General features: G+C 37.3%; 1 pseudogene; it reads left to right on the forward strand.

The window, feature by feature from the left end:
- The first annotated feature begins 12,046 nt into the window (after nucleotides 1–12,046).
- On the forward strand, nucleotides 12,047–13,242 carry LOC141571818 (large ribosomal subunit protein eL31 pseudogene; annotated as a pseudogene).
- Nucleotides 13,243–13,449: the final 207 nt, after the last annotated feature.

Raw genomic sequence — 13,449 nt, forward strand, 5'->3', positions numbered from 1 at the left:
GGAAACTTTGCTGAGAGATTTCTTTTTAGCTTTCATTGTGTTTTTATCACGTAAGCCTTCTTATTGCCAAACCACTAATGCTGCTCCAGCTCTCCTAAGTATGTATAATGCATATATAATACACACACACACACACACACACACACACACACACACATGCGCACAGAAATTAAGAAGACAGCACAAGACCCCATTACTCATTTTGTTTAATTATCATTGTGCCTCACACAACAATGGGTTTTGGAGCAGGGGTTAATAGGGTGACTGTCTTCCCTTATTTTTGCTTACGTTTAAGAATTAATTCAAGCTAGCATTTTGCAATTGTTTTTCCTTAGATCTATCATTTAGGTATCATTGGAGAGGAGAAAGCATCCAATGCTTAGAAAAATGTTCTGATGCAAGCATATCCCCACGAAGAAAAATACGATGACATTTGCATACTTGGCTTTCCCTGGGTGACCCAGGCCACATAGCGCTGCTGCTGCGTGAATCACCCAGGTGCATAGATCTCAGACTGCAACTCTTTCCTGTTTCCAGGGCACATTTCAAACCATTGTACCACACAGAATCCCTTGCATTCCTCAGCCACATGGAAGACAGTTGCACTTCAGCGTCTAGTACCCAAATTAAGTAATGACTTTTGTAAAACTTACCTTCAGCAAATAGCCTTGCCCCAGGTTCTTCACTGGAGCCCACACAATTCTGTAACCATTCATTTCCTTCAGTCTTGTGTAGTGTGTGGCTTACCTGGGAATTGTGCCACCCGTGCCAGCTTTCCAGCTTTTTCATTTATTTATATAAATGAATATTTTGGTGCAGTCCAAATACTGCGCTGTCAGGGTGAGTGGCGCCACCTGAATACTCCCTTTTCTCCACCTCAGCGTGACCTCTTCACTCCCTGGTTTCCTCCAATTTTCCACACATGGACCTGAGAGTCTCTAAGCAGTTTTGTTTGTTTGTTTGTTTGTTTTCCTTTACAGGGAATTAAAAATGCAGACACACCATAGGAAAGGACATTTAATTAGAACTGTATCAGCCCCGTAAGCCTATTTGCTTGGACTCTGTCTTTGGTCCCCATTTCAGTCCTGCTGATATTTGAATATAGTCATTGTTCCAACTTGCCCCAACCACAAAACCCTTTTAGAGGGTCACGTTTTGAAGATGATTTTAACTAGGCTGAAGCACTGAAAAGTTGGTTCAAGAGGCTTTTGAATGCTTTTGATTAGGGAGATGATTGAGTAGAGGGTAAAAACAAAGCTCTCAGGCAGGGATTGAAGAGCTGAGCGGGGAGTAGATGTTCCCTCTTCTAAATTAACTGTATCACTGCTCTTCACTGCTCCTGCAGATCCCTCAAACTACAAGATCTAAGAAAAGTAATAAGTTACTTTGAAAAAAAAAAAAAGCAATTCTGAAAATGTTTTATGGTTCTTTAGCTTACTTGCCATAGAATTGCAATTTTTTCAAAAATATGGCAATTTCTTAGTCATTTGTCACTCCTAATTATGTCCAATCGTGGGTTTAGAAATGACACAGAGTTCTCCCCCCACCAAAATTTTAAAACATACTATCAGAAGAGGAATCATCCTAAAATTCCACAAAACAGTAAAATCTTCAAAAAATTGAAGCATCAGTGTAAGATATTAGCTGAATCGCAAATATATAGACTTTTTAAATGCACATAGTTAAGACATAAAGATAAAATGTCACTCACAAGTTAAAGTAATGTTCTTGGTATGTATGGATGTGTTTCTCTTTGATTAAAATCATTAACTCAGCAACTTCATTCTTGTTTTAATAGATGACGAAAAGTCTTTAAGATTAGTAGTTCAGAGAATAATAGAAATACTATTTGGTCTGGAAGTTAGGACTCCGGGTTTTAGGCCTGGCTTGCGACTCTGTAGTCTTGTCTGACGTGTAACTTTTCTGTGCCTTCATTTTCTCGTTGTTAAATAAGAGAGTAACGTGTATCCCCAAAAATAAGACCGGGTCTTATATTAAGGTTTGCTCCAAAAGACGCATTAGGGCTTATGTTCAGGGGATGTCATCCTGAAAAATCATGGTAGGGCTTATTTTCCGGTTAGGTCTTATTTTCGGGGAAACACGGTAGATAAGCTAGATTGTCTAAGGCTCCCCTTCAGCTCTAAAGTTCTGTGATTCTCTATTGCATAGGGTGTTTGTGTCTTGGACATATCTCCCACTAGAAGAGGCATTCTAGAGATTGTTTTCTATTAATAATACCAAGGTAAATTTTGGTGTTTATGATATATCCAGGAGCTAGGAGATTTCTCTCTCTCTTTCTTTTGTCTCTTGCTTGATTGCTTTCACATATACATAAATACATAACTACTCCCTGCTAGTTCTATCAAGTAAATAGTAGTTTGCAGGCAACCATGTAACAAGTTAAATTTTATAAATTAAAATTGATTTTAAAGCTAATTATCACCAGATTTTTATGTAAATAAAATAAGTGTGCTTTTGAAATGCAGAATAATATGTAATCATTCTTTGATGTTTTAATCTAATTAGTTTGGAAATGACAGGTATGCTGTGAAATATTAATTTAAGATACCCATTAAGACAAAGAACATTTAATACATGTCTAACTTCAGTAAAACTTTTAGTAGTTTCAGTAAATGCTAACTTAATGGAACTCTGCAAATATATCTAGTTATACCCATTTTATATTTCGGCAGTAGGGACCCAAGTTCAGTCAACTTTATATTTAACCTGTAATTTACTCAAGCTGAGAATTGGTTATCCTACTTAACAGGCGTATAAATAACTTGTATTTATAAAGTTAAAAAAATTTTTTTCTGTTGTGAACACTAGTCACTGACCATATCTCTCAGTATTGTTATGTTGAAGATGTTGTATGTCTACTTACTATTTTAGAACATATAATGTAGAAGCAGGTCTATTTTAAATCACATGAAATTATAGCTATATGTTAATTAGCATTTGATAATTAGCACAATAGCAATTTATTGTTCTAGAAACAATTCACTGCAAAGCCTTTTTAGTTGTATCATGTTAACTATATAAATAGATGTTTTTTAAATTTAGCTTAAGATATTTAGAAGACCTGAGTATGGGATTGAATACTTCGGTGACTTTATATTTGTATATATAACTTAACCTGAATATGTTCTTTAGCTTATTTTAATAAAAGTTAGAAATATTTCTGTCTCCTTATTTCTATTTAACTCAGCTATTCGTCCATTGTCTAATACTTTATATTTGAGTAAGAAAACTGTCATCTTCATATATAAATTCCAGAACTTGTTATTGAATTCCCCATCAGTTAGAATATCTGCATAGCTGACATGGCAACTATTCCTTTTTGTGCCTTGGGTTGGCAAGTTTTATAAATAGAAAAATTAACAAAATCTTTTCCAGTCTGGCCAGCTAGATGCTTATTCCTGAAAACATCTTTACAAATATACTTTGAGGCTATAAGATTCTTTTTCTTTCAGTTCATCAAAATATGTCTCTGACTCTTTACACTACTTAAACTACAAGATAGGAAATTTTCTTATAACTTCAATTCCAGGTTATCACAATAGTTTCTGTTGTAGGTTTTAAAAAGTGAAAGGCTCAAGACCATACTTAAACTAATGCTCAAAAGAGAGAGAAACAATTGGTAAAGTAATGAATGAGGTCATTATTTGAATATGTTTCAATTCTTTGTTTTCTTTGGATTATACAGTAGATTATCTAAAGTAGATATTTCCACCGATGTACAGTAGATTATTTCCACCGATGACTACAACAATTTCTCCCATCCCGTGTGCCTTTTGCAATGATACTTTGCCTCTCCTTATATCAAACGGTGAAGTCACCCTCCGTCTTCCCCTCCTGGTGACCTGTAACTTCCTTAGAAAAATAGAATGCATCAGAGGTGTCCTTGTGCAATTCCTGGGTCTAGGTCTTGAAAGGCCTGGCAACTTCTGCTTTCTCTCTCTGCGGGAGCCAGCCACTGAGATGTAAAGAAGCTTAGGCCAGACTTCCAGATGATAAGATACCACGTGGAAAGAAAATGGCCACTGGAGGGGCACCAAGGGGCCAGTCATATGACAAAGCCTTCTTGTATCTTCCCACTCAGTGCATCCATGAGCTAAATGTAGCCAAGTGAGGGTCCACAGCCAGCACCAAGTAGAACAGGATCAACCTACAAAATGAGGAGAAATAGTAAATCATTATTGTTTTAAGCCACTATGTTTTGGAATGATTTGTTATGTAGCAATAGATAACTGAAATAGAGTACGTTTTTAAGTGACTTACCTTATATTACAGTTTACAAGCAAGTTCTCAAATAATATTCACACATAAAGGCATGGGGTCTGCTGTAATTTAACCTAGAACTACAAATACAGTCTAGGGAATCTGAAAATCATTCTTTCCTGCTACCCACTCGTCTCTATCAGTGAATCTTATTTAGTCAAGGCTGCTATACTTCCAAGGAAGACATCATCTTCTCTGAAGACTTGTGTAACCACCCTATGCAAAAAATCCAAAGCATTGTAACAAAGTGATAACCCCCCTGAAATCGTATATAGCTGTTACAATTCCATTGACTCTATTCCCTATGCTGTACTCCACATCCTGTGACTACATATACTGCTGGGGGTGCCAAAAAAAATGTATACACATGACTTGTATTCATCTTTTGTTATGGGTATATGTTGAGTATTTCAATTTTAATACAGTTTTTTCCTTTCTTAAAATGTATATACATTTTTTTGGCACCCTCTGTATATATGTTTAATTATAGTTGACATTCAATATTATTCAACTTCAACTTCAGGTGTACAGTGCGGTGGTCAGGCATCTACACCATCCATGAAGTGGTTTCCCTGATAAGTCCAGTGTGCATCGGGCACCCTACATAATCTTTACAAAATTATTGATTATATTCCCCATACTGTCCTGGAACATTACATCTTTTTGCAAGAAAAATATTCATGTCTGTGTTAGATAATTGAATGGATGCCAGGTTTAGTTTTCTACCTCCCCAAAAACACAGTTAGTTTGCATCCTGATTGGTGTTTTTATCCAGTGTTCATCACTCATCCTCCCATTCAGCAGACTTCAGCTTTTAGGGGAAAGTCTTATCCTGTTTCTCATAAGAAGGGTCTCTAGCACCTTTGAGTACTCAGGATGACTGGAGTCATTGTCTTTCCTCACTTTCCCTCTTTCTGTATCAACTAGAAAGAGATCCTACCAGAGGTTAGATTTTGGCTTTGCCACTTACAAGTCATGACCTTTGATCATTAGCGTTTTCAACTCTAAAATGAAAATAACACTTATCTAAAACAAGAATTCTAACACCGGAAGGCGCAAACTAGACCTCACCAGAAAATTTTAAAGAAAACATACCAGCATCATGAAATAATCTGACCATGACTCCAAGAGATTTTCTGAGGGGTTGGAATCATCAGAGATAGAAGAGTTGGCTGGAGAAGTACAACTAAATTTTGAAGAAAAAGCATTTTATTGTCTGGGAATACACAAAACAAATTTAATATTGTGTTTGTTTAAACACGGTACTTAGCTGTAGGAAACTCAAGTAGAGAAAAAGCAAGAGATCCAGGCTAGAGATGCAAGTCTTAATTTAATCTGTATATTCCAGCAATTGAAATCATATGAGCAATTTATATTCTTGAGGCAGTGAGGAAATGACTGGGTGAGATCAGTCCTAATCTTTAAGGAACATTTGCAGTAAGAGAAAAAAGGAAAGGAGAAGAACTGTCAGAAGTGCTAGCTAGAGGAATAATGGTATTTGTCACTTCCCTGCAACAGTCTCCATTTCAGAATCTCCTTTTCACATTCCTCCCTGTTCATAATTATTCTCCTTTCTAGCCACACACCTACTTTTCTTGGATTTGAATCCCTGTCCTATTGTCATCTATTTCTTCCTTCACCAAATACCATCAATTCTGTCTGCTCTGACATGCATTTGTTTTCATTTTCCAATTTCCTTTCTCCTGGATTTGCTAATCTCCTTTTACTAATTGCAATTTTCAGGTTAGAGAAAAATCATCCTGTATTTAATCTTTTCTAATATCAGATCCCCCCTGTAAAATACCAGTACTATCTTATATAAACTAAATTTGAAAATAATCTGGGATGGAATTCAAACAAATCCCTAAAATACAATTTTTTGGAGATTGACGTCTCTTTGGATGCAGTATACTCTGTTATTCCTTAAATATAATCCCATTTAGGAAAGATAAAATCTCTCACCAAAAAGGACTCTGTCAAATATATTCCCTCTAAATCATGGGTTCTTAGCCATGAGTTGGCTTTAAGGGCTTCAGTAGAAGTCCCCTCTTCCATTTCCAAATCCAGATTCCAAATGTAACCCAGGGCTACTATTGCCCCAAACTTTAGAGAGCTCTGCTGGGTTAATGTCTGGACAGCTCACGGTGCTAGGAACCTGGGAAAGAGGATGTCTTGCCCCTGGTACTCACCAGTTTGCCTTTCCCTGCGTCCTGAACCCTTTATGACTTGAAATAGAGCAAGACCATGACTAATTGTGCCCCACAGGCTAACTGCCCTACACGAGATAAAAATCCCTTCCTCATTCTGCCTTTAATATTTAACATTTAGAAATTCATCTGGGTTCCAAAGTAACCCTACCGAGACGATTAGGAAGATAATGTACCAGTTAGAATTTTTATGTGAGTTTTTTTAAGGATTCTCCCAAGAGCTGTTTGTCATCAGTATGCTAAGGAAATGGAATCCTGGGTTGGGGTGGGTGGGCTGTTGAATGGCTGGAGGGCCCTGAGGGCATTCTTCAGGAACTGGGAGGGCAGGGCACCACAAGGGGTGAGAAATGGAGGTGGAAATGTGCCTACAGCCCTGGCCATCTTACAAAGAACATGCCTCAAAGCAGTGTGGGGAAGTGGAAATACATTGCCTGGGTTTTAGAGCCAGTTCTCCTACCAAATGCCCTGTGTTGAGCATGTTCCATTCTCTCTCTAGCCCCTCAATCTGTCATGAGGAGTACAGTCTTTTTAAGGAGTTTCAAGGATCCTTCCAGTTACCATATTTTGGGAAATAACATAAGCAAACAGCTGTCATCTATCGCTTGTCCTGTTCCCGTATCTTCTTCCACCTGTCTTTTCTCAGGTCTGTCACAGAATGTTGGGAGAGATGAGGACAGAGACAGGGCCTAGCTAAACGTTGCTCTGTCTGCTTCACAGGAAGGAACTAGTCCTGTGTCCTCCCACCTTCCTGATCCACTCTGACGTCTTTCTCCACCCTGTCTACTACAGAGAGCTCCCTCCACAGTGGCAACTGCAAACTCCTGGGGGTGCAGGGGTTTTGCAAGAGCCCAGCTTCCATTTTTTAAGCAGACCCAAGACATGTAAGAAGAATTAGATGGTTTATGTTATTCAACACTGGGCTCGGTTTTTGTTTTGTTATCGCTGTTGTTTTGTTTTGTCTTAGTAAGCACTTGAATCTGCCTGTTGCCACAGATGATGGCACAGCATAAATAGATGAGCTGGACGCCACTCTGCAGAGGAAGAATACCACTCTCACCCAGTAAGTGCACAGCATGCCCTTTGATCAATAACATCAACACAGAAGAGTACACATGGCTGAAGGAAGGGCTGTTAAGTACAAGTGAAATTGAAACTTCAGTTTTCAAATTGTGCAATTCCTAAGGATTAAAGTAAATCTTTGGCCAGAATCCCAGGAAGACTGCATCTAGCAACATTGCCAGTAGATTTTCCGGTACTCTCAGTATGCAAAAATCCCAGAACATTATTTACAGTATTTTTATTTTATCTCAACTTGCTAACCACAAGTTACCTTATCTTGCACAAATTTACAGTGCTTTTTTTTGTTGGGTTTTTTGTGTGGTTTTTTTTTTTGGGGGGGTGGGTGTTCCAGAATTTCTAAACCCGTCAGGGAGCACTAATGACCAATACAATTGAATATTTTTGGAAATTTGACAGGATCAAAGCTAGACAGAAGCATTAAATAATGATAGAAATCACAAGCCTTATATAGTAAAAAGGATAAAAAATATTTTAAATCAGAATTCTAAATATAAAGCAGCTATTATATGTTGAAATACAAATTATTGATGCATTATGGATGCAAATTATGGCTTTTTCAAGTCATCCATTTTCACCAATTTATGCATATATTATGTATTTGCATACACATATTATTACCTCTTTTCTGATGGCTTTTATGTTCTTGGTATATTAACTGGTCCAAGGGAGCTAAATTACATTAAGCCTTTATCAGATATCAGGCATTGTACTGGATATTTTGTATGTATTCCCTCATATACTCTTCCAAACATTGTAGGAAGTAGTTTTTTGTTTTTTGTTTTTTTAACAAGAAATCTCAGGTTCAGAGAGGTAGCCAGGAAGTGGCAGAGCTGGCTTTAAAAATTTCAAAAAACTTCTCCCAAACTTTTTACCTATTTTTTCATTTAAAGATAGTAAGAATTAATTGTCTGAAACCAAGTCCCTTTCTTTGGGGCATTTTTAATTTTCACTGAATCCTTACATCCTGAATGGAATTTCTCTACGGCCAACCTTAGTTAAAATAACTATGTAAAAACAGTGTCCTTTGAGAAATGGGCAGCACCAAACTATATCAAGGAGTTTGGTCTCTTTTTGAGTGGATCTCAGCACATTTGTAACTGAAGGCATGTGCATATTCCTCTTCTGTAGAGGCAAAGCCTGGCTCTAACAAAAGTGATGATACAGAGATCATCATGAAATGTGAACATTCATGTGACTGCTACATAAAAAGATAGAATTTCAATCAGAGAATCCTTTGTGAGATCACACCAAACTTCTGATTTTACAGATAAACAAACAAGGCCTTGAAAAGTTAAAGGACCCAAAGAAATGTTAAACACAGATTAAGGAGGTAGTCAAAACTATATTTGTTTAACACCTTGTGTCTCTTCATTACCTTATTTGATAATGGATGTGAGGTTGCTTCTATGTGTAATAATTATAAAGTAAAGTGGGAAAATAATTCCCAAAAGCAAGAATGATGAAAATGTTTATTCACTTTTATTATTTATAGTCTCTCTTCTTGATTCCATATTAGGATATCACCGGTGAATTGAGCCTCATCATGTTAGCTTAATCAATCAAGAACACGCATCTATTTCCTCCGTTTCTCTATCGTAGTATATTAGGCCAGGTTTTGAAGTTTATGTTGGGGTTGAGAAATTTGTTTTCAGATAAGACTGGAATATATTTCCAAAGAGAGTACAGTTTTTCCCATGAGAAATTCTCTGAGTAAATTAGAAGCCATAAGCTAAGGGGCCTTGTTGATTTCTATTAAAAAGTTAAATCTGTTGCTCTTTATATACAGGCATGCATTTCAAACAAAAATCTCTTAAGAGTAAGCCACACGAATTGATCTAGGAATTTCCCTTCAAAGTTATCATAGAATATAACGACCTCAGAAAAAGGCTTGAAATCAAAGATATTTATCCTAGCATTATCATTATTTATAGTAGTAAAAAAGTGGAGACAAATCTAAATGTCCATCAACAGGAGAATTTTAAAGTATAGTAGGTTATTGTACAGCCTTTTAAACATGGGGTTTTTATTTTAAAATCTATGTAATTTTTCTGAATACAGAGATAATAACAATATACACATTATTTAAAAAATTTAAACCTCCAAACATTTCCCCACAATTCCTCTTCTTAAGAGATAACCAAAAAATTAAGTGTTTGGTGAACATTTTATATGATCATCGTATAATATTGCTTTGCAACTTGCTTTTTCACTTTGTAATGAATCTTTCCACATCACTTCCTAAACATCTGCCCACTAGTTTGTTTGTTTCTTAATGTTTTTAAAAGTATTCAAGACTTAGGGATATGTTCATGATATAATGTTAAGTGAAAAAAAGCAGAATGCAAATCATTGCATATGATATTGTTCTAAATTAGGTAGGAGAGGAGTATGGCAAAGTTTATTTACTAATTCATATAAAAGACAAAGAAATAAAAGCAATTGTTAGTAATGGTTAGTCCTAAGTGGTAAAATTGTGAGAATCTTAGTTTCTTTCTATATAATATTTTATATTTTCCAAATCCTCCATGATGACCCTGTCAAAAATAGCATTGGCTTTTACAACGTCCAAAAATAATTTAGGTTTCTTGTAAGCAATCTGAAAAATACAGGTAAACCCAAATTAGAAAATAAGAAGTCACTTATGATCCAATTAACCAGAGATAATACTGTTGCATTTAGATACATTTTTCAACAACACTTTTCTGTGTGTGTGTGTGTGTGTGTGTGTGTGTGTGTGTCTTTTACAAAAATAGAATTGTACTGGCTATAATTTTTGTTACTGCCCTTTGTCACGTAAATGTATTATGAACATTTAAAGAATTTCATTAAACACTCTTCTACAAAAAGATCGTTTGACTACACAGGACTGTCATTCACATAAATGATTCCGTTATTAACCAGTTTTTGTTTTATAATTGATGTACTGAGCATTTGTATGGATAAACCTTTGTGCATACATACTGTACAATATTTTCATCTGGATAAATAGCAAGAAATGGAATTGCTTAGTCAGATGGTCTGCAAAATTTTAATGCTTCTGATACTTATTGCCAAGACATTCTTCAGAAAAGATTTAGCAAGTTTTCTTCCCAGCAGTGGTATGAGAAAGTGGTTATTTTCCACACTTTTAGCAGTGCCAGGTATTATTAATCTGGAAAATAACTTTTATTACTTTTTCCTTACTAGGAAAATAAGTGTTTATTATAGAAAACTTAGAATGTTCAAATACACAGAGAATAAAAATTACTAAGGATATAATCAACCACTGATTCTGTGTGTGTGTGTGTGTGTGTGTAGTCATATTCATATGTACATATATACTTCTTAATTTACTAAAATTAAATCATGTAATAAATAACAGCTAATATTTATTAAGCATTAACTCTTTTTATACCCTATGCTATGTGTTTAAATGATCTCTCTGAATCTTTACGCCTCTATAAAATAGTATTTTTAGTATTTAATATGTCCATTTTAAAGAAAGGGAAACTGAGTGGAGAGATTAAGAAACTTGTCCTAGGTAATATAGCTAACATGTGGCAAAGCTGAGATGAAACTATCATTTTTTAGAGTCCTTGTTCCTATGCCCATTAGGAGGACAGGCTATAAGCATTACTATTGACCCAACCCCTTTACTTAAACAAGAGTATGTATTGTTTTTAATTAAAAGGATGCTTGTATATAAATAAGTGATTGAATAAATACACAAATAAGGGAGGGAGGGACAAATCTCCCTTACAGAAGAAGTGCAAATAATATGTGTAAATACGATTCCCTCCCAGAGGTGGGGCTCAGTTCCCCTCCCCTTGAGTGTGGGTTGGACTTAGTAACTCTGTTCCAAAGAATAAAGTATGGAAAGGGAAAAAATAGTGACTTTAGAGTGGAGAGACCTGGCAGACCCCCTACCCATGTGAACCACGTTAACAGGACCGGTGATGTTAACAGTCGTGTTGATGTCATGTACCCTCTGATCCTGTGTGAAGAGAAGGGCGCTTCACCTCTGGTGTTCTGCCCACCGCCTGTGCCCGAGTGTAATCATGAGAAAGCAACATCAGACAAACCCAAACTGAGGGACAGTCTACAAAATACCTGCCCAAACCCCTCAGGACTGTCGAGGTACTGAAAGACAAGAAAAACTAAGAAACTGTGACAGAGCAGAGGAGACTATGGAGATATGACAACAAAACGCTGTGTGGGACCCCAGGTTGGATACTGGAACAGAAAAAGGGCATCTGTGGAAAAACTAGTAAAACCCAAATAAAATCTGGAATTTAGTTAAAAGTAATGTCCCAATGTTGGTTTCTGAGTTTTTACAAATGTACCATTTGTAATGATTTGTAATGTAAGGTTAGGGGAAACTCGGTGAGGGTATTCAGGAACTATTAGTAGTATCTTTGCAACTTTTCTGTAAATCTAGAATTATGGCAAAATAAAGCTGTTTTTTGTTTTTAAAGGATGCTTGTTTCAAATACGAACACTTCTTGCGGAGAGTAGAGATAAGGTTCCAGCTATGGCTGGCTTTTCAAACTATCAGTGTCTGAACCAGTCTCCTCTCATCTTGTCAGTGCTTCCCAGGGAGGGCCCAGCATCCAGCCAGAGTGAGGCCAAAAGGGAAAACTGAGATGGGGCAGGCAGCCTGATTTCTAGGGCCTGATCCCAGGAACTCCAACTGGTTTTCTTATTAGGGTTGGTTTTATAGGTTCTGCAGGACAGAAAGGCCTCTGGTCCCTCTTATTGATTAGTCCACTCCTCTGACATATTTCTAACTCAGTTATTAGCAAGCAAAGGAGGAGGTGTTGAAGCCCACTCGTGGCTTGACTTCAAGCAACAGGGACGTCTGGGGTTGGATGCGCCTGCTGTGGTGCTGGCTGGCATCACAAGTGGGCATGGAAAAGAAGAGCATGTGACTATCACCAAGCCTTTCCAACTTGGGCCCAGCAGAATGGCTCCCACAAAGAAAGGTGGAGAGAAGAAGGGTCGGTCAGCCATCAGCGAGGTAATGAGCAGACAACACACCATCAACACTCACAAGTACACCAACCAGCGAGCTTCAGGAAGCGAGCCCCTCGGGCACTCAAAGAGATCTGGAAATTTGCCTTGAAAGAGGTGGGAAGGCCAGGTGTGCACCCTGACACCAGGCTCCGCAAAGCTATCTGGGCCAAAGGAGTAAGAAATGTCCCCCACGGTATGCACATGCGGTCGTCCAGAAAACATAACGAGGATGAAGAGTCACCAAACAAGCTCTACAGATTGGTTATCTGTGTACCTGTCATTGCTTTCAAAAACCTGCAGACAGCGTGGATGAGAACCAACTGCTGATTTTGTCAGTCATAAAACCACACACGCAAAGCGAGGGAAAGAGCACCGAGTACCCAGAGAACACTATAACGCTGTTCGTTATCTTTCGCTGGACTCTCTCTCCAATATTTCTTTAGCTCACGAACCAGGGCTGTTTCCCTGGTTACAAAAGCCATCTCACTAGGACAAAGGGCACAGTGGATGTCACATTCCAAGAATTTGTAATGAAAAATGCCACGCTTTCATGTGAATATGTGTATATGTGTCCTCAGCATTTGGAATAGACTATTTGTAGGCTTTGTAGACCTCCAGCTCTCAACCAATTTGTAATCTGTTTATTTTTTTTTTCACTTAAAAAATCATGAACATCTATGCATGTTATTAAATGTTCTACAAATCTTCCACAAATGTAATCATCTCCAAATGGCTATGTAACTTAAGGGACATGCATCAAAGGAATACTCTGTGGTTGTTTAAAAGAGTGAGGTAGCTCTCCAGGTGCTCATACTGAACAGTCTCGAAGAAGGATGAAGTGTAAAAACCCAAGGGCAGAGCAGTGTGGGTAGTATGCTACCATAAAAGA

This window comes from Rhinolophus sinicus, chromosome 2 (assembly GCF_057876585.1).
Source record: "Rhinolophus sinicus isolate RSI-liver-muscle chromosome 2, RSI-T2T, whole genome shotgun sequence".
Lineage (NCBI taxonomy): Eukaryota > Metazoa > Chordata > Mammalia > Chiroptera > Rhinolophidae > Rhinolophus > Rhinolophus sinicus.